Raw genomic sequence first — 22581 nt, 5'->3', positions numbered from 1 at the left:
CTGGATCCCGGTGGCACTTCCTAGCCACAAAGCTGCCTGCCTGACTAAAATGTGAGCAGCTATTTCCAAAGCTAATGAGGCTGTCCTCCTCTGACCCAGGGAAGGTATCTGCAGGCAGTACTCTTCATGTTCACCTCCTGGAATAAATCCCGAGAGTTCTATCATCTCCCCAGCCTAGGCAGGGACACAGATGGTCTCAGAGATTAAAACATACAGGGAATTAACTGCCCTGTGCAAATGAGATTCTTCATTCAATTGCCAAGCGCGCCTGTAGATGATCATTATTTGTTGTGCTCAGGGCTGTAACTAACTTGAACTACAGAGCAGAGGCAGGTGTGTAGAAAAGGAAGACAGCATGGAAGCTACAAGAGAGAATTAACTACTGTGCACATGGCATTTGTTTTCTCATTTCTTTAGTGTTTTCAGTAACCAGTTACAGACATTTAGCATTTGGGTGACAGAAATATGCAGTAGCTACTGTAAGAGAAACCAACAGAGCCAGTGCTGTGCTGGGGAAGAGACTCTGGATTTTCTCCTCAAGGGTTGCTCGATCTGTACCCTTTGCTATAGAAGAAGCTGCTGTGCATGCTTTGCTAGCTTAACAATACAGGGTTCACTCCTAAAATAGAAAAAAGACTACGTTTTACAGAGCGACGGCTGATGGGTTCCTGCAGAGTCGGCTTTCCAAGTGTCAGTTACAAGAGTTCTCATGGCTGCCAACCCTACAGAAGCAATATACTGGCTTGTCATTATTTGTAGGAAATAGTGATGCTAAGGGAAGATATCTGGGCAAATTGTGGCTTGATTCTTGGCTCCAAGATCTCCTTTCTCCCTTGCAGATTGCCTGCTTGGAGGGATTTCATCAGCCCCACATGCACATTCTGGTGCTCTTCAGAAGTACTTGACACAGAACAAGTACCCATCACAAGTGAGCGGTCAGCTACTCCTAAGTAGATCCCTACCACCAGTTCTCTGCCCAGATCACAAACATGCAGATTCTGCTTGGGTGTCAACCATGCTGTTAGAGACCCAGATAGACTGGCAGAGCTGGGGACTAAGGATAGGGGAGTTGAGGTCTTCATGGAGCTAGCATTAGCCAGTGCGGTCTTGCCTGCATTCCTTGAAGACTAAATTGGCCATCACACAGGAGCCAAGATTTTCAAGAGTCACTATTGACACTGGGTGCCCCGCCCAACATGAAACACCTTAGAAGGATCCAATTGTCAGAATGCTGAACACCCATCCTCGGAAAAATCAGGCGTCTTTAAAGCATCTCATGGTAGGCACCCAAAATCACCATTAATCACTTCAGGAAGATTGCTACCAAAAAAAACACATACCAAGTCACAGTACTACAGCTTGATTTTTAAGACCCTATTTTGTACCACTTGTGATTTTTAATAAACTTTTTTTGGACAGAAAGTGTCTCTCACTCAGCCCAGAACCAGTCAGTGTTTGCAAGGAGCTGGTTTCAAATTATGCAACTCACTACAAACGATTCCCTCTTTTATTTAAAGCCTCCCTCCTACATCTGAGGAAATCCCCAAGCGGCACTGACCCCATCTGCCAGCCTGGAATTAGGTCTACTCACAAGCCTGCAGCTTGGACGAGGACAATCTGTACCATCCAGAAGAGGTTTACCTCCACATCACCAACACATGCATCTAGCACAAATATCAACAGTGCTAGAGAAAGCCACGTTACAGCACAACGTGGTTGAAGAGTGGGTCAGCTTCTGCCCTCATTCGTCCCCGTGCTGAACACTGAAGTTTGTGGGTTGCATGGGTGCAATTTAGGATAGAACCTGGCCTATCAGAGATTTATCATTACTAATTAAAGGAGTCTAAGTTCTGAAGGAGACATTTCAAATGCTAACTAAAAAAAAATAATAATAATAATAATGTACCACCACCAAGATTCTTGGATAAAAGAGGCCATAGAAATGCAAAGCCCTTAAACACCGATGTATTGATCCTCCCACAGAGCCCTGAGGGGCAAGAGGTAGCATCATTTGAAAGAGGAGGAAACAGAGTAGGTAAGTGAGGTCACACAGTAAGCTAGGAATAGAAGCCAGGCGTCTTGGCTACATTAGGCAATGCTGCCTTCCCTACTCTTGTTTTATCAGCTGCCATCTGCCTCAAGGTATAGAGCCATTATCTCCCTCTTTCTGGTTGCTATGTGTGGTCAGGAGTCATTTTAAATATGGAAATGCATTAGTGTATTAACAATACAATCAACTGCTGTAGCAGTGCGTCCAGCCATCAATCCACCCAGCCATTTCCTATTAGGGTTGCCAACTCTGACTGAAGCCATTTCAGGAGAAATTTTTTTCCCCCAACATGACAATGTCATTTTCTTAAAATATCCCATTAAAATCTCTTGGCCTGCTTTCAATAGTCCCCGAGAGACGGATGCAGATTCTGGGAGACTCCAGGCCAATCCTGGAGGCTTGGCAACCTTATTTCCTATACCAGGCAGATCTGGCGTTCTGCAGAAGCCAGCATAGGTATCAGACTCATGACTGGGCTGCAGTGAGTTTACAATTTCTGTAGTGGTCTTCTACATCTGTGAGATTCTTCTGCACCTGTAAACATGTAATGCAACATCCTCAACTATTCCCAAACCACTTAGTTTACACAGCAGATGGCAGTACTAGACGGCTCAAAGGATTGGTAATGGCATTCGCAGCTCTGGATCTCTTGTTCAAATCTAGCTCAAATCGGTTGTGACAAAAAGTAATGATCATCTAGTAGCCTATGTGAAATGAGTTATAAATCACCTATAAGAAGATGATTTATTAATGTCTTCATGATGCCTGGGTTCCCAATTTTACTTTACTACGTACCAGGGAAGCAAAGGAGTGTCACACATTAAGATGAGGTGAAAAAAGTTTGCTGGTACCCAGAATTGGGCTTGTTTAAAAACAATGCTAGAGGGTTATATTTAACAAGAAATAAGCTCATAAATTAAAAAGAAAGAGGGGAACCATTTCCTAATTACCTATTTAAAAGTACAAGCAGGAGCAAAGAGTATTTTAATAAGGTTTGTTTATTTAATTGATTTCACAGGGTGTTGGGTGGCTTAATTGGTGTTTGTAAAACATTTGAGATCCTCAGATGAAAGAAACTCTACATGTGCAAATGTTAGTTATCAGAATTTGAAATAACTGACTAAGAATCAAAGGTGTCTGGCAGTCAAAGAGCGTGCACCTCAGAAATTTGCTCCACTCAGATTATTTTTACATTCAAGAAGCCCAGTTCTCACACCTCAGCCTCCCTATGCTACTCTGGCCCCCAGAAATGGCCCCTCAGAGAACAGCCAGGTGTGTAAAAAAGGATTCCCAGCTGGCTTACACCTACCAGACTGGATCTGTGCTGCCCCCCACACCAATCCCCAACGTAGGGGACATTTCAAAAGCAGACAATCATCCAAAGGAAGTGCATCTAAGTGAAGTCTTTTAGAACCATCACCATCTAGGGCTGCTCTAACTTACAGCAGGAGCCAGGCTGCCCCTTGCAGGGCCCACACTGCAGGGAGCACAAGGTTGGCTTAATGACATCTTCACCCTCCGTTCTTGGCCTCAGCACAGGGTGGAAGAGGTTGAGAATCAGGGCAAGTTTTTACTTGGCACTTTCTGAGTTTGATCATGCACTTGGGATAGGAGCCCATACGATTGCACTCACCCCCTACCCTCCCCAACACACACAAGAGTGATGTTTCAGGATTTTCTCCAGGGTATCAGAGCGACAAAAAACCAAACACCACTAAGTGGATAGAGGAAGAATCCTGAGACCTGAGGCCAAGCCCTATAAAGCCGCACGAAGCTGCTCAAAAAATCTCTTGTGAAACATCAAAACAGTTTCATCTGGGAAATGCCGAGGGACTAGATGCCACATACACCTGACTCTTCTGACTGGACTCTTTGCATCTTCCTCAGTACAGCCCAGAAATCAGAGCTGGAAGTGAACCCAAGAATTACAGTAAACTTTGAGTAGGAACAATAGCAAACAGGATTTGCCAAGCCTCTGAGCTTGTTTTGTAAGTCCCAGATGATGTAAAGCCCTGGCCTTCCAGAAGCAGTGTTGCCGGTTTCCCTCCCAAAGCCAGCTGGCAGAGTTCATACTACCATTACGCCAATGCTGGAATGAATGCAATACAGCTCTTTTTATACAAAATACACGTATGTGCGCAAAAGGTGCCTCGTTGCTGTTTTGTACCATGAGCGGCTGTTTGAATATATTGCCACTGACTATAAAGATTGCAATGACAACTAAGCAGCTGTGGACTAGGTATTTACCTTTATTGCTATTTAATTATCTTCCCAGGTTATTTTAATAGTATTTTTTTATTATAAACTAAAAAAAGAAGTGTGAATTTTACACTGTAATAGGCACCCAAATGACAGCCCTGCAAAGTGAGATCCCTTGTGTATCCAAACAGAACGCAGGGTACAGCAGTTTCCTCTGCATTGCCATGCCAGTATGTTACACCCTCTAGCCTACAGGGAGACCACTCCTGGGCGTTCAACATCTATTCTGTCCCCATGGTCCATCCAATCCTTGGCTTTTCTGCCACAACTGCCAGTGAGTGCCCAGTTAGTGTCAGACAACTGTTATCTGCACAACTGTCCGCTAGGAAATTAAAGGAGATGCCAACAAACTCATTCCACATATGCCACCAAAAAGCCATCAGACAGCAACATCTTTCAGTCACCACTAGCCTCGGCTGGATTTGAGCTGGCATCCCAGTTGAGAGACACGCCATATCCATTACCAAACCTCTAAATCAAGTCCCCTTAGCAATATGCTTTTGCAGAAGCTCAAGTCCCCTATGTTTTTCTAACTGAGCTGTAATGAGGTGGAGAGTTTTAACGCAGTCCTGAAAAGAGACCACGCTCCTTGTTCTCTGCAGCTCTGCTGTTTGGGGCACTCCTCTGCTCTCTCAATGGTTTTCAAGAGGGAAGAACTACTGGAGGAATAAGCACCCAAATGTTCTACGTGAGCAGCTCCTGTTCACAGCGCAGGGGACTGGAGACCCTAACGTTCACAGTCCAGACTAGAAACAAGTAGCTCCTTCAGCCTGTCCCATCAGCAGCCTCTAGTGGGCAAACAGAACAGATAGCTCTACATCCTCTTTTCTAGCTCCCTGGGAGAGAAAGAGCTGGGTAAGACTGCCACGTTGAGGTGGGCAAAGCCTAAACAGACTATTACCCCCAAGACCCTGCCATCAACTACATGCCTTCCTTGCAGACAGAAATTCTGATGGCTGCCAGCATGGCGTGTCTTTTCCAGTCTTCTCGACAAGCAGAGGTACCTACCAAGGATGATGCTCTACCCATAACACCCAGCAGAAGTAGCAGGGAACTATCATGTTATCCCCGTTTGCTCAGTCAAAGCCAGGGCCAAGCGAGCAGCATGCCAGTAGGAAGTGTTGAACCAGCTGGCCTTCCAGCATGAAGGACCTGTGAGCAAGTCAGCCACACCCTGGGGCACAGGATCAGGAGGAAAGCTGAACGTGGGGAGCCCAGCACAAGGTTAAAACCGCCAGATTCTGCCTGCATGGCAAAGGGGTGATGGGAAGAAGAGTCTCATGAAGAGCACAGGTATCTGACTTCAGGTGTGTGTGTGCGCGCGTGCAGCAGAAATGGCTTCCAGGGCCCCATGCACCCTTTGACAGTTTTCCACGCAGCACTGGCCTCAGACACTGTGAGCTGGTTTACAATTACTTTTAGACTTGCTTCTACTCCCAGGAGTGACTATGCGAGAATGGCATCTTTTCACTTAGCGGGCGCAACAGTGCGGACACAGAGCAGATCAGCTGACTTTAGTGTCTTAAGTAATAGTTCAGCCCCCTCAGGGCCAATACAGTTGGATTCTATTCCTCCCCAAGCATCATCAACAGAACTATTTACTCTAAGGCCTTGTCTACGCTGAAGATTTGCCCTGAGCCCAGGCATCAAGGGCAGTCCGCAGCACAAATCCACCAACGCTAACTCCAAGTGTAGAAAGGGTAACCTCTTATCTACAGGTTTCAGAGTAGCAGCCGTGTTAGTCTGTATCCACAAAAAGAAAAAAAGGAGTACTTGTGGCACTTTAGAGATTAACAAATTTATTGGAGCATAAACTTTTGTGAGCTACAGCTCACTTTATCTACAGCAGCACAACTGACTCCTGCTTAAAACCAGAGGTACCAGTACAAATCATCATGTATAGCAGTCTACCCTGCCTGCAGCAGGGGTTTGACTCCCAAAGTTCTGGGTGAGAGTTCTGACAGAAGAGTTTTATTTTAAACAGACTACATTTGAGAGGTGGGTCCCTGAGGAACAGACATGGAACCATATGGTGCCTTTTGAGAGTCACTTTTCAGAGCCTTCAAAGGGAGGTTCAGTAACCCCTTCAATTTCTGAACTTTTTGTGACCAAATCTTTTAGCTTTTTTCTCCTGCAGTTGATTGGGATTGCATAGCCAGAGTTAAAGTGTCACTTGAAATGTAAAGCGAGTTGTATATCGGCAGAACATAGCTAGTTTGATGCCAGAAGAGGGAAAACAACAGTTTCACACACCTGCACCTTCTTCCTCTGGCGAACAGCTAGTCAGATAGTAACTACAGATCAGGCCATCAGGAGCACCAAAGAACTGTTTAATTAGACATTAGCTTAAAAACGTCCATATCCTAGAACACAATCACCTCTATCTCCATTATCCTCAAAACGACCTCCCCAGGTCAGCCATCAGACAGCTGCAGCGACCCAGGAGCCAGCAAACAGAGCTATAAACAGGGGAGTTTGAGTGGGAGTTCTGTTGGAGGAGAAGGTATTTGTATTTGGTTTTGTATTTGTCGTATTTGTATGTGGAGAGGCTTGTAGGGGCTTTGTGCTGGGAGAGAAGCTGAGCCCTGATTGGGGGCGGGGCTTCTCTGAGTAGGGGTCCTAAAAGGTAGCCAGCCAACCAGCGGCACAGACAGCTGCAGCAGCCCAGGAGCCAGCAAACAGAGCTGTAAACAGGGGAGTTTGTGTTGTGGTGCTCATTTGGGGTTTGTGTTTCCCAGATTAACAGGATTTAGGTGGGAAGGCTATGAGATACAGAGGCAGCAGTGGGAGTGACCCATGTAGTGGAAGACACAATGAAGATGACTGGATGTGGAAGCTGCGGTATGTACATGGTCCTGGAGGGGGTACCTGGTAAGAGTTTTGTCTGCATGAAATGCCGCCTGATAGAGCTGATGGAGGAAAAGATCCAAGGTTTGGAGGTGCAGGTGGAAAGTCTGGTTGAGTTTAGGAAGGGGTTTGAGCAGATTGTGGAGCAAAGACATGAGGTACCTGAAGGAAAAAGCTCAGACTTGCAGATGGAAGCAGGGCTGGGGAGTTCTGAGGGGAGACTGGGTGAGGAAAGTGGTCAGTGGAAGCATGTGACTAAAAGAACCAGGCAGAGGAAAAGATGGGCTAGTGAAGAAGAAACAGAGCTCAAGAACAGGTTTGCAGAGTTGGAAAATGAAGGAGCTCAGCAGGCAGTCGCTGAAGGTGGAAAGACAAGGAGAAGAGCGGCTAGTCCTATAGGAAAAGGGGAAGAGTCAATGGAGACTACACCAAATATGAGCCCCAGGAGGATACAGGATGGGTTGAAGAGGATTATAAGGGAGAGTAGGAATGGAAAGAACTTGCAGCCAAAGGGAACAGAGGATAGACTGGAGAATAGCACCGTCACCAGGAAAAGGCAGGTCTATATGATCGGGGACTCTTTACTGAGAAGAATAGACAGGACTGTAACCAGAGCTGATCCAGAGAATAGAAGGGTGTGCTGTCTTCCAGGTGCTAAGATACGGGATGTAGACCTGAGGTTGAAAAAGATCCTAAAGGGAGCAGGAAAGAACCCCCTAATTATCCTTCATGTAGGAACAAATGATACGGCTAGATTCTCGCTGGAAAGTATTAAGGGAGACTATGCTAGGCTGGGGAAGACGCTTAAGGAAATCGAGGCTCAGGTAATCTTTAGTGGGATTCTGCCTGTTCCTAGAGAAGGGCAACAAAGGTGTGACAAGATTATGACTATCAACAGATGGCTTAGGCAGTGGTGCTATAAGGAGGGCTTTGGGATGTATGGCCACTGGGAGGCATTCATGGACAGTTCCCTCGGGATGGACTTCATCTGAGTAGGGAAGGAAATAGACTTCTAGGATGGAGGCTGGCACAACTGATTAAGAGAGCTTTAAACTAGGAATTTGGGGGAGATGGTTGGGAGATGACCAGGTAATCTCCATGCCGGATTTTAGCATTGAGAGGGAAGAAAACAAAGAAAGAAAGGATACAGCCGTGGGTAGGAGAATGTATATAAGGAGGAAGGGCAGTGTGGATACCAGTCTAATAGGTTATACCGGCTGTAGAATAACCGTGCTTAATAGGGTACAGGATGTGAGCGAGGCCAAACAGCAAAAATTAAGATGTTTATACACCAATGCGAGGAGCCTAGGTAACAAAATGGAGGAACTAGAGCTACTGGTGCAGGAAGTGAAACCAGATATTCTAGGGGTAACAGAAACATGGTGGAATAGTAGTCATGACTGGACTACCGGTATTGAAGGGTATGTGCTGTTTAGGAAAGACCGAAATAAAGGTAAAGGTGGTGGAGTAGCATTGTATATCAAGGATGAGGTAGAATGTAAAGAAATAAGAAGCGATGGAATGGATAAGACAGCGTCCGTCTGGGCAAAAATTACATTGGGGAAGAAAACTATTAGAGCCTCCCCTGGGATAGTGTTTGGGGTGTGCTATAGACCACCGGGATCTAATTTGGATATGGATAGAGCCCTCTTTAATGTTTTTAATGAAGTAAATACAAATGGAAACTGCGTGATCATGGGAGACTTTAACTTCCCAGATATAGGCTGGAGGACGACTGCTAGTAATAGTAATAGGGCTCAGATGTTCCTAGATGCGATAGCTGACGGATTCCTTCATCAAGTAGTTGCTGAACCGACTAGAGGGGATGTCATTTTAGATTTGGTTTTTGTGAGTAGTGAGGACCTCATAGAAGAAATGGTTGTAGGGGATAATCTTGGTTCAAATGATCATGAGCTAATTCAATTCAAACTGAACGGAAGGATTAACAAAAATAAATCTGTAACTAGGGTTTTTGATTTCAAAAGGGCTGACTTTCAAAAATTAAGGAAATTAGTTAGGGAAGTGGATTGGACTGAAGAACTTATGGATCTAAAGGTAGAGGAGGCCTGGGATTACTTTAAATCAAAGCTGCAGAAGCTGTCAGAAGCCTGCATCCCAAGAAAGGGGAAAAAATTCGTAGGCAGGAGTTGTAGACCAAGCATCTCCGAGAGGTGATTAAGAAAAAGCAGAAAGCCTACAGGGAGTGGAAGATGGGAGGGATCAGCAAGGAAAGCTACCTTATTGAGGTCAGAACATGTAGGGATAAAGTGAGACAGGCTAAAAGTCAAGTAGAGTTGGACCTTGCAAAGGGAATTAAAACCAATAGTAATAGGTTCTATAGCCATATAAATAAGAAGAATACAAAGAAAGAAGAAGTGGGACCGCTAAACACGGAGGATGGAGTGGAGATCAAGGATATCTAGGCATGGCCCAATATCTAAACAAACACTTTGCCTCAGCCTTTAATAAGGCTAAAGAGGATCTTAGGGATAATGGTAGCATGACAAATGGGAATGAAGATATGGAGGTAGATATTACCATATCTGAGGTAGAAGCGAAACTCAAACAGCTTAATGGGACTAAATTGGGGAACCCAGATAATCTTCATCCAAGAATATTAAAGGAATTGGCACCCGAAATTGCAAGCCCATTAGCAACAATTTTTAATGAATCTGTAAACTCAGGTGTTGTACTGTATGATTGGAGAATTGCTAACATAGTTCCTATTTTTAAGAAAGGGAAAAAAAAGTGATCCGGGTAACTACACGCCTGTTAGTTTGACATCTATAGTATGCAAGGTCTTGGAAAAAAATTTTGAAGGAGAAAGTAGTTAAGGACATTGAAGTCAATGGTATATGGGACAAAATACAACATGGTTTTACAAAAGGTAGATCGTGCCAAACCAACCTGATCTCCTTCTTTGAGAAAGTAACAGATTTTTTAGACAAAGGAAACGCGGTGGATCTAATTTACCTAGATTTCAGTAAGGCGTTTGATACCGTGCCATATGGGGAATTATTAAATTGGAAAAGATGGGGATCAATATGAACACTGAAAGGTGGATAAGGAATTGGTTAAAGGGGAGACTACAACAGGTCATACTGAAAGGTGAACTGTCAGGCTGGAGAGAGGTTACCAGTGGAGTTCCTCAGGGATCAGTTTTGGGACCAATCCTTTTATTACTGACCTCAGCACAAAAAGTGGGGGTGTGCTAATAAAGTTTGTGGATGATACAAAGCTGGGAGGTATTGCCACTTTAGAGAAGGACTGGGATATCATACAGGAGGATCTGGATGACTTTGTAAACTGGAGTAATAGTAATAGGATGAAATTTAATAGTGAAGTGTAAGGTTATGCATTTAGGGATTAATAACAAGAATTTTAGTTATAAGCTGGGGACGCATCAATTAGAAGTAACGGAGGAGTAGAAGGACCTTGGAGTATTGGTTGATCATAGGATGACTATGAGCCGCCAATGTGATATGGCCGTGAAAAAAGCTAATGCGGTCTTGGGATGCATCAGGAGAGGTATTTCCAGTAGGGATAAGGAGGTTTTAGTACCATTGTACAAGGCACTGGTGAGACCTCACCTGGAATACTGTGTGCAGTTCTGGTCTCCCATGTTTAAGAAGGATGAATTCAAACTGGAACAGGTACAGAGAAGGGCTACTAGGATGATCCGAGGAATGGAAAACTTGTCTTATGAAAGGAGACTCAAGGAGCTTGGCTTGTTTAGCCTAACTAAAAGAAAGTTAAGGGGAGATATGATTGCTCTCTATAAATATATCAGAGGGATAAATACTGGAGAGGGAGAGGAATTATTTAAGCTCAGTACCAATGTGGACACAAGAACAAATGGATATAAACTGGCCACCAGGAAGTTTAGACTTGAAATTAGACAAAGGTTTCTAACCATCATAGGAGTGAAGTTTTGGAATAGCCTTCCAAGGGAAGCAGTGGGGGCAAAAGATCTATCTGGCTTTAAGATTAAACTCGATACGTTTATGGAGGAGATGGTATGATGGGATAACATGATTTTGGTAATTAATTGATCTTTAAATATTCATGGTAAATAGGCCCAATGGCCTGTGATGGGATGTTAGATGGGGTGGGATCTGAGTTAAAAGGAAAGAATTTTCTGTAGCATCTGGCTGATGAATCTTGCCCATATGCTCAGGGTTTAGCTGATCGTCATATTTGGGGTCTGGAAGGAATTTTCCTCCAGGGCAGATTGGAAGAGGCCCTGGAGGTTTTTCACCTTCCTCTGTAGCATGAGGCATGGGTCACTTGCTGGAAGATTCTCTGCTCCTTGAAGTCTTTAAACCACGATTTGAGGACTTCAATAGCTCAGACATAGGTGAGGTTTTTCGCAGGAGTGGGTGGGCGAGATTCTTTGGCCTGCGTTGTGCAGGAGGTCAGACTAGATGATCATAATGGTCCCTTCTGACCTTAGTATCTATGAAATCTACTTCAAATGAATACACTGGCATACTTTGAGCTTTGGTGTAATATGACTAGAGATTGCTTCTAGACAATTGCCATGTCTCTCTGGCTAAAATCAAAGAGGCAGCAGTTATGATAACATCACACTAGCAGTTCAGGCCATGGATCAGAAATTACTTTCCTTCTAAGAAAGAAAAGAAGTACTTGTGGCACCTTAGAGACTAACAAATTTATTAGAGCATAAGCTTTCGTGAGCTACAGCTCACTTGCATCCGATGAAGTGAGCTGTAGCTCACGAAAGCTTATGCTCTAATAAATTGGTTAGTCTCTAAGGTGCCACAAGTACTCCTTTTCTTTTTACGGATACAGACTAACACGGCTGCTACTCTGAAACCTTTCATTCCAAGCTGACACTGTCAGGCACTCGCTACAAAGGTTGGCCTTTGGGATGAAGTTTTGCTTAAAAAAGAGGTAGGGGAGAGAGAAAGTAACAATTCAAAACATTATCAAAACACAGAAGAGTCATTTCATGCTTCGAGGAATCCAGATTCTTTGGGTAACTCAGCATTACAGTTTAGAAGCAGCATGTGCCTAGTGCTTTGTGAAGAATGCCAGGGAGCTGCCAAGCTTGAAAGAAACTGGTTGAGGAAAAACTATAATTGAGTTCAGTGACTGTCCACTGGAGTAGCCCTGCATTTTTGTTACCGATTCAAGAGCGTATGGACTGTGGTTGTTTAGACAGCCAAACACTCAAATAAACAAGATGAGACTCCCCTTCGCTCAACCCACACACAGGTCTCTAGTCTCAGTATTCTCACCTCTGTGAATGCACATAGTGGGCTTGATCCTGCCTAGGGCACATGCCAAGCACTGTATAAAGGAAAGGCTGGGTCAATAGTGCTGAGCAGAACAGGGAACACACAGAACCTCAGTCCTGCATTACAGACACTGCAGTATGCTTGCCAAGTTTCTCCTCCCTGATAGCAGAAATGAGGACTAGGAGGGGGATCATGTAACAGTGGTATGTCTACACTCCAATTGGACACCCGCAGCTGGCCCATGCCATGCTCCCAGCGCTCGTGCTGCAGGCTGTTTGGTTTAGACACTGGAGCTCCAGTTCTGGGACCTTCCCACCTCGCAGGGTCCTGGAGACCAATCTACACCACAATTAAACAGCCCCTTAGCCCAAGCCTGAGCCAGCTGGCATGGGCCAAACACAGGTTTTTAACTGCAGTGTAACAAGTGTCTCATTGGCACAAGGAGGCGCGTACTTGACCCCATGCCTCTCCAGACATGACCCTGCCCCCCCCCCTTTTTTTTTTTAAACCTTGAACCCTCACCAGCCCAGGAGCAGCCAAGAAGGGGCTCAAAACTTCTGACTGATGAATTTGAAAGATTAGTTAGTGCTAAACCTAGTTTTCTCCCTCATGTGGCATCCACTCACTCCCATGCTGGAGCACAGCAACCGTGCACACCCTGTTGCACCCCAATGTAAGGGTTTATAAAGGCAGGGGATGGGTTACAAAGGCAGCAAGAGTGGCACTGTAGCCTGGTATTAATGCAGAAAAGTTAACCCCACCAAGCCTCTCTCTTTGTGCAAGAGTTCACTGCTGCTCCATAGAAATCAACGGCAATCCTGACTTTAGTGGTGCAGGACTGGGCTGTACGTTCCATGAACGGGTGAATGCTGGGGATGGACAGGGCTTTCCCTTACTTCTGTTTTGTGGCAACGGGATTCATCTTTCCAGACGTCTCTGCACAGCAACTGACAGGACAAAACTGCTGGGTTCAACAGCCTGTTTAAATCCCAGGGGCCAGGCATTTCTCTCCTGGAAGCTACAATGGGCTTACATGTTTTTAATAGCTGACTAAGGAAACTACACAGGATCTTTCCATCCATGACTGCTTGTATTTATTCTAAGGGCAAAGGGGAAAATAATGCAGTAGCTGAAAAAACCTTTGGGCCCGGTTTTATGGGTGCCCAGCCACAACTCATGAAAAAGGAGCACCCCTGGGGAAAAAAGTCAGGCCCCGTGTTTGGAAGCTGGTCAGCCGAAGTCTTCTTCTGTGTAAAGAGTTAATATACCATTAAATATGCAATGTGCATCTTTAGGTGGAGATAACTATGTGGAATATACCAACACTGTAAAATATCCCCTCATAACCTAAATATAGATCAATATGTCATTTAAAACATGCATAGGTATTTATAACACACCCAGTCACCATGGCATCTAGGTACAAATACCAACACAGTCTAAACCACAATGCATGGAGCTTTTGCTGGTGGCCCTAGACGGATGGTTAATCACATGGCACTGACTCCGCCTCCAGCAGATCGATCACATTAAGGGACGCTAAAAATACATCAGAATGTATTTTAAATATGACTTTCCCATGCAAGCAATTGCTGCACTTGTCACAGGTATGCTGTGAGAGGGAAGGTATAATTCAATGGCTCCATTAAGAGGTTATTTATACTTTGTAAACATTTGAGAACCCCTGCTCTCCTTGATCCAACACTAGAATACGTAACTCCCAGAATTCTTCTGCCATACTTCTCACCAAATACTAAGTTTTTACAGGCTTGTTTATTGACAGCCCGGCCATTGGCGCGACCTACACCACAAGTTATTTGTCAGCCTTTCTGAATTTACTCACAGCTGAAGATAAAAGTAGTCTTGCACTCTTAGCAGAGTTTGCTTTGCAACCAGTGCAGGGTTTATTTTATCCTCTTCAGAGGCTGTTGGATGAAGTACAACATGAAGTTGGGCTGGTTTATGTCTGCAAGCAGCCAGAAGGAGGAGTGTTTTTCTCCAAAAGACAGAGAGGGAGAGAGAAATTCCGCAGTGCTGCTTTGGCATGAGCGTACCTCTGAACACAACAATCCGGTCTCTTGCACACCCTCACAGCGCCAACTCCTTCCCTGCCTTGCTAGGTCTGCAAACTCACAGTGCATTTTAACATTAGCACTCAGGCAAAGAGAATTATATAAGGGGCGGGGGGGGGGGGGAAGATGCAGGAAGATGAGAGAAAGAAAGCTGGAAATGGCATGATTGGCTAGAATAGCAGATACCACACTGCAGGGGCTGCCCATAAATTCAAGCAGGAACTTTCCAGCCCCTTGTGCATAAAGTTGGGAAAACTAGAAAATATCCTGAAAAAGCTGAACATATACAGACAGGATCTTGTCTAAGAGTTAAAAACTAAGTGCATTGCTTACAAAGCACAGCAATTCCCTGTGACTGCTGAGTAATGGCAAATGTCACATAGCCAAAATACCAGAGATGCAAAGTCATTCGAGCCCTCATGTCTTCCCAGAACCACCAGTGTGTTTGGCATACCCCAGTTGAGGCAACAAGTCACTAGTGGCATATCTCTTCTCCCCCTCCCCTCCGATCCCCCATACCCCGCTAGAAAAACAAGGCAAGCAGACGGGCGGGGGGAGTGCAAATTATCCCTCTGCAGGCATAGCAAGCACAACCCCAGACCTGGGCTCTTCCCCCACCCACCTCCCCTGGGTATTCTCCCCTTAGCAATCCCACGGACCATCCTGTGCTCCAGTCTGCATTTCATGCCCCCTTGGGTACCCTTTGCCCACCCAGCCCTCCCTCCTTTGAGCCACCCTGGGTCTCTCTCTTTCTCTCCTGCACCCCCCTAACTCCCCTCCCCAGCTCTCAGGACCCTCCCCCGATCTCCCTGCTAGTCCCCGGGAAATTCTGGGGGTCTGACTCCCAGAGCCCGATTTGAGTACGCTGATCCGAGAGTCAGCCCCTAATTCCCTCCCCCTCTGAAAAACCATGGGTCCCTGCAGTCCCTCTGCACTCCCAAGGCGTCCCTGCCCCCCTGCAGTCCCTCTGCACTCCCCATGGGTCCCTGCCCCCCTGCACTCCCTCTGCACTCCCCATGGGTCCCTGCCCCCCTGCACTCCCCATGGATCCCTGCCCCCCTGCACTCCCTCTGCACTCCCCGTGGGTCCCTGCCCCCCTGCACTCCCCATGGATCCCTGCCCCCCTGCACTCCCTCTGCACTCCCCATGGGTCCCTGCCCCCCTGCACTCCCTCTGCCCTCTCCAGGGGTCTCTGCCCCCCGGGCCTCCCCCAAGTCCCGCAGGGGGCCCTGCCCCCCCGCTGTTTACCTGAGCCAGGCACCCGGGGCGGGGCCGCGCACCCCGCAGGCAGCCCCCCTTGGCCTCGTCCTGTCGGAGGCGCCTCTCCCCACCGGCCGCTCCGAAACCCCTCCACCTGCCCGGGCTGGAACCCTGCCCCCTTCTGACGTCACGAGATCGCCCTGGCCCCACCCCGGGCCTCACCATTGGCTACCGCCGCCGCCTATCAGCCGAGGGAAGGCGGGACCTCGGGGAGGCCGCTGCAGTGGGCGGGGCAGGCAGGTGGAGATGCGACGTCAGGGGTGGGGGCGGGGCCAAGGCAGGCAGCTCTGGCCACGTGCCCAGCCAGGAAGGGGCAGAGGTTCTACCCTGGCTGGGGGAAGGGAGGCAATTGGCCCCGGGGCCCCAGAACATGGGTCAGTGGGTCAAGTGGGAGAATGGGACGGGGGCAGGGCCCCAGCACACATGATGTTCTGGGGCCCCAAATTTCTCTCGTTCTTGCAACAGACCCTAATTCAGTGTCCGGCAAGAGCAATATTGCCATCGGCTGGGCTAGCAAGAGTCCAGCCCCCAGCAGCCACAGCCCAACAATCGCATCACAGTGCCCGGCAGGGACGCCATGACCAGGCATCGTCATGGGGATTGGGGGTGTGCAGTGGGTTACCCACAAGCTATTCCTGGACCCGTCACTTCTATACAGCTAGATTCTTATCCCTCCTACCTCACCGTAGGGTCTCAGCACCTTCCAATAATGGATTAAACGACGTGATTAACACCTTTCACAAATGGTTCATATCCTCTACCCAAGAGGAGAAATGGGTGTGCTTCGTTTAGATGAGGAGGTTTTAATACAGGCCTGTCTTTGCTGCTCTGTGTGTGTTAGAGAAGGCAAGTTGGAAAAGCAGGCCTGGCACTTGGAACGGAAGGCATGGAGGTTTGGGGTGGTCCTTTAATCCTGCGGGGTTTCACCCCACAGTCTCAGACCAGCCCTCTCCAAAGTTCTGTCTCCTGCACAGCGTTTTACCTTTGTGATAAGATGTTCCATTGTGCCTGAGGAGTGGAGCAGTCAACCATGATGCTCATCCCAAAGCTTTAGGTTTCTTTAGGTTTTCTGGGACCAGGACCTTGAGTTCCTTGATGTTAAGCCCCAAAATCCTAAACTTGGCTCAATATTCTATGGGAAGCCAGAGCAGAGTGGGCAACAGGTTTGATATATTTGTGGTAGCCTGCGCTGCTGAGGATATGTGATGCAACCTTCTGTACTAGTTGGAGTTCCCTAAGGACCGATAGCTGCACATCCATCGATATTGCATTGCTGTAGTCTAGAAGGGAGGTGACAAAGGTTTGTATCACTAAGGCCAGGTCATCACCTGACAGGATGGGATGGTGTTTCCTCGCCAGCCGGAAATGATAGAAAGCATTACTCGCAGATGCTATGTGAGAGCCTAGTGACAGTGAGGAATCCAGGAGCACCCCCAAACTATGGATTCAACTGACAATTGTGGGTGCATATCCAGCCAAAGGAGAATGCACCATGGCCGCACCTCTAGGCTAGTGGGATGCAGGAATTGCACTTAGAGGAAAGGTTTCAGAGTAGCAGCCGTGTTAGTCTGTATCTGCAAAAAGAAAAGGAATACTTGTGGCACCTTAGAGACTAGCAAATTTATTTGAGCATAAGTTTTCGTGAGCATCCGATGAAGTGAGCTGTAGCTCACGAAAGGTTATGCTCAAATAAATTTGCTAGTCTCTAAGGTGCCACAAGTATTCCTTTTCTTTTTTATTTAGAGGAAACAGGACGTGTCTGGAATCTCGTTTCCTGCCTGTCAAACTCTTCCTGGAGGATGAAGGTTCTCGCATTGTAACATCAAGATGCCATGCCCCCACATAGTATCACCCCTGAACATATAATTTAAAGGCCTGGCAGGACAGTCCTCTGAGTAGCACCACTGCAACTTGGAAGTATGTTCAGGTGGCCATCCTTACATACAATGATACCACAGTACTCTACAGCATTGTTGCTGCCATACCACTAATTTAAGCTATAATGTTTTGACCTTTATTGTGTGATACTGTGGTTAATTGTTCATAAGAGATGTCCCAGGTAAGGGCTAATTGATTAAATGGTACGTCCCTTCCAAAGCATTGTGATATCAGATACTTGTTAGAAGGGAGGGCATAGTGGGCTAAGATGCAGATTCAAAATACTGCTACTACTTGGAATCAGAGGTTCATATCCCAGCAAGTTACTCTCCACCTTTTACTCTTTCATAGTACCTAAACTGTTCCATGCGAGTCATTCATATGAGACCTTCCACTGAGCTTCCATGTGTTCTGCGTGAATATTAACGATTTCACGATCTCTTCATAAGAAAACTGTGCCTCTGTCTCCTTCACCAAAATGTCCTGCTCCCGCTGCCCTCGCCAACTGTTGTGCTGGTTGTTGCTACCTTTCTCCTCAGAGGTGGCTGCATTTCTGTGGTCTTGTATTATTGCTTTGTAGTAGATGCTGTAGTTGAGATTACATGGGAACTTTCATCGTAAACCTCCTGCTTCCAGTTACTCCTAACTTTCTGAAAATTTCATATTTTGGCCTGGAATTTTCCATGTCTATTTTCAGAACAAAGCTTACTATATTTTTAAAACTGAGCAAACTCCATTCACTGGCATTTTTAGTTATGCAAGGGCACAAAAATGTACTTTTCTGCTGTAAAAACTTTTTTAAAAACTCCTAGGCATATAACAAATTAAGTTGTATCTTTTCATATTGCAAAAAAAAATCTGTCAGTTAGTGATGGAGAATTCTGTTTAGCGCATGCTCCATGCTAAGTTTAGAGTTACGATACCATGTATGAATCTATAGAATGACTGACTGACATTTGTGAGGTTAATATTGTTTATAAAGTGTCTTGGAATGTCACGAAGAAAAGGAAATGTAGAACTTTACTGCGATGTGCTTGCTAGTGTGTATGTGCAGCACGATTCTCAACAAGATGGAATCAGAAATGCTCTGAGGTTTCTATGTGTTGGATTTTTCAGACGAGCTCAGGGCTAGATTGTTAAATTCTCAGCACTCATAATTGGGCCCAGATTTTCAAACACCCCAGCTCCCAATAGGTACCCGCATGCTGACCTCTCTGGAAAAATTGGTCCACTTATTTTTGTGCCTAAATGACAGCTGATCTCATCTAAACTATGACCCTAAACTGTTAACAGGTAACAGATTTTTTTCCTAGCTCAAGGGGAATGCTGGGCATGTGCTTTTGCAATGGAAATATCTGAGTCCTGCTCTGGGACTGGACTGCCCTTTCTTCTGCTGACTGCCTCTTGTGCTTCAGAATCTAAACATTAATTTACATCTGACTGGCCTGATTCACCACTCTGTTATGACGGCTTTACAGCTGGCACAACAAAGTGATAAATCAGGACCTACATCTCTAGCCCTGTGAAACAAGTGTAAACCGAACAGAGAGATCTGCATGAGTCTGAAGACATTTTAGCACAATAGCTGTAAGAGAAGAGTGACCTGCTTCTATTAATTTCAAGAGGAAGCTGACTCTGAAGTCCAGTGATGCCAGCATCTTTAATAATTGTACTGTTGGCCAAAGCATGCAAGAAAGGGGAGAGACAATCATATTATGAAGCTCTTCACAATCGACTCTGAGTAGCACAGTAAGCATTTCACAGTAGTACTGTGAAAAGCTTTTTCACTGGAGATTTTGAAAAGGAGGCTGGATAGCCATCCGCCTTGGGTGGTTTAGACGCAACAAATCCTGCATCTTGGCAGGGGGTTAGACTAGATGACCCGTGCAGTCCCTTCTAACCCTAGGGTTCTACGATTCTATGATTTTGATGTCACAATGGGTGGAGCCTGAATTGCGGGTGGAGTCAAGGATAAAACCCCACACTTTTTTTTTTCTCCCAATCTGCCCCCAGTTCTAACCCTGTTGTTGAATTGAATTTCACATGCAGTGTAGGAACAACTATCCTCAGCGGCCATGGATTTGTTACAATATTAATAACTTCACCATGCATGTGAGACATCTCCTTGTGATCAAAAATGTTGAAACGAAACCCTTCCACATTTCTGAATGGAAATGGTTTGGAAAGTTTCATTGCACAAAAGTCTTCAGCATTTCAGCTTTTCCTCCTGACTTGGGAAGAAAACCAGTGCTGGCGTTTCTCCCAGGATGGAAATTCCAAACTTCACTCAGCTCCAGTTCTAGCATGACTTGCCCCTGCCCACACCAACCAGTCACAAGGGGAAACAGTTCAGCAGGTACCACTTTTTAACTGTCTCTTAAGGCTTGAAATCATTTTCCCATGTGGAGAAGCCCTTAAGTGCTCCCTTTTGTGTGTGGACAGGACCTTAGATGTGTCTTTCTTCAGAAGGGAGTTTAAATCAAGCCCTGTGTTGCCAGTCTCCAACAGCCCAGGTGAAAGTTAAAGGCCCACAGCCCCCTTCTTGAAATCAACCAAGGGTAAGTCTAATGGCCTCACCAAATGAGGTCTGGCACAGTGAGAGCCAGATATTGCCTGCCGCCGTCACTTATTAAATTATCTTCCATGATGGTTGCAGCTATGTGGACACAGAGTCCTTACTGAAGAATCAGCCAACATCTATCCAGATACCATGGACAGAGCAAGCCAAAGGAAGAACTGATGCAAAGGAGGGCAACTCCCATGGTAGCAACTAACAGGAGGGTAGTTAAAGGGCAAATACATTAGCTTCCCCACTACACATACAACCCCCCCCTCTTTACATCACACCCTCAGGTCAACATTTATTTCGGCATCTGCTATCTCGTCCCTTCACTGTGCAGATTACACTCATAAGACTGTCACAGTCTTGCTAGTTATTTTTCCTGGCATGCGAGAAGTGCACAGTCTTCTAAGAAATGCTGTATTTCTGTCAGTGGTGCTAGAACCCTTTTAATAGTGGGGGTGCTGAAAGCCAGCTCCCTTATCCCTGTCTGCACACACACCCCAGCCGGGGCCGGGAGCAGTGCTGTTTCTCTGGGATGGGAGGATAAGGGGGCAAAGGCTGGGGCGGACACAGGACCAGTAGCGGAGCCCCAGGCAATGGGCCCGCAGCCAGGGCCCTGCATGCCGGGCCAGTAGCAGAGCCCTGGCCATGGGGCCAGTGGCTGGGACCCTGGGCGCAGAGCCTTGGGAGTGTGGAGCCGGGTGCAGGGCCCCAGGCACGGGGCCAGGGAGTGGGGCCAATGTTCCAAGAGCAGATCCCGGGCGCAGGACTGAAAGTGTGGCCCTGGGCTCAGGGCCAATGGTCAGGGAGCAGGGCATGGGGACCTGAGCCCCTCGCTGGGGAGTGGAGGCCTGGCGCTGGCCCCGCGTAAAACCTGGGAGTGCTGCAGCACCCCCTGCACCCCTAGTTCCTGCGCCTATGATTTCTGTTGGTTTTGTTGAGATAATTTTTGCAGGGAGCTGTTGCAAACAGCAAGAGTTACCTCTCAGTTTTAATCTCTCTACCCGCAGCCAACTCTTGGGACACAGTGGCTTCCTGGGAATCAGGCATTGGCATACAGCTGAGATTTCTGAAAGGGGGGTGATGGCATGTATGCTGTTTAGAGCCACCTTTGTTCCAGGACTGGAGTAGATAGTGTAAATAAACAATACACACAAGGAAAATAAGCTGAGTCTGCATCACTGATTTCTCCCTCTAAGGAAAACTGACCTGCAAGGCCTTGAAATCTGGTACCACCTGGCGAACGACCAGTTACCACTTACACCCACTGGGCCTGATTCTCCACTGCCATACACTTGTGAAAAAGCATAAAATGCCCTGCCCAGTGTAAATGACTGGAGAATTCTGAGGTAACATTTTACAGCCACTTTGCACAAGGTGGAGATGAATAACTTACACCACCATTTGCCTCACCACTGAATTTGACCCTGGATCTGATGACAAAGTCACAGGTTACTTACAGGAATCCCTTGTGCGGTTGCCTGCAGCGCCCTAAACCTAGTGAGTCTGATTGTGATCTCACATTGGTGCAAAGCAGGAGGAATGCCACTGAAGTCAGTAGAGTTACACCAGGGTAAATCTGTGGCCATTTATACCTGTGAAGAGGGGGTGCACACCTGCTTTGCTCTCCTTTTAACCTGATACAGGGCAACAGAGAATCACAGGGGTAAGGGAGAGCAGGAGCAGAACTGTTATGTTTGCTTCTACTCATTTACCATTGCAATCTTCTCTCAGTCGGACACGTTCCAGTGGCCAAGGGCGGCTGTGTGTGAGTTGTTACCGGGTGCAGAACAGCTGCTCTATTTGCTTACTCAGGGCCTGACTGTCCTTTCATCGCTGCTGGTTTTGTACCTCCACCGGCTTCATCGGACACTGCCCAGCACTCAGCACGTTTGAAAAGCAACCTGCTTCTCTGGATGTATTTAAGAGCCTAACCGCAGGTTCAAAATCTTGGCCACTGGAATCAAATCCTATTTTTCCCTCCAGAAACTGCTTAAATTTCATTCTCCAGAATTTCAATTTCCCAAGTCGTTGTGCAGTCACCTATATTTTCTTCAGAGAAACTTTCCTGGGGAGTGAGGCCTCCCGAGTTCTTTTCCTAACTTGGCCACTCACTCACTGCTTCACCACTGGCAAGTCACTTCAATTCTCGGGCCCCATTTCCCTGCCTGCAAGAGGGAGATAAATGTCGTTATCTATGTCACAGGGAGGCTGTGAGGTGTAATGCGTTCCTCTGTAAAGCCCTTTGAGATCTTTACTAGAAGGTGCTGTAGCCTGGAGAAGGGAAAATGACCATTAGAAATGCTGAGAGAGCCTCAGATGAAAGAGAAGGGTTGAGGTGGAATAATCTCCCAAGGGAAGTGATGGAAATCCCATTGCTTGGCCCATTTA

The 22581-nt window shown here is 46.5% G+C and overlaps 1 protein-coding gene across 1 annotated transcript in view; it reads right to left on the bottom strand.

Moving 5' to 3' along the window:
* The window catches only part of EPB41 (erythrocyte membrane protein band 4.1), a 188242-nt gene extending 172383 nt beyond the window's left edge, over positions 1-15859 (bottom strand). Inside the window, exon 1 of the mRNA XM_077837803.1 lies at positions 15738-15859. The gene's annotated coding sequence lies outside the window, so the exon portion shown is untranslated. The remainder of the gene's footprint in view (positions 1-15737) is intronic.
* Positions 15860-22581: the final 6722 nt, after the last annotated feature.

Source organism: Eretmochelys imbricata, chromosome 19, assembly GCF_965152235.1.
Source record: "Eretmochelys imbricata isolate rEreImb1 chromosome 19, rEreImb1.hap1, whole genome shotgun sequence".
In the NCBI taxonomy this organism is placed as follows: Eukaryota; Metazoa; Chordata; order Testudines; family Cheloniidae; genus Eretmochelys; species Eretmochelys imbricata.
The sequence above is the reverse complement of the archived record's forward strand: the minus strand, read 5'-3'. Positions and strand labels throughout refer to the sequence as shown.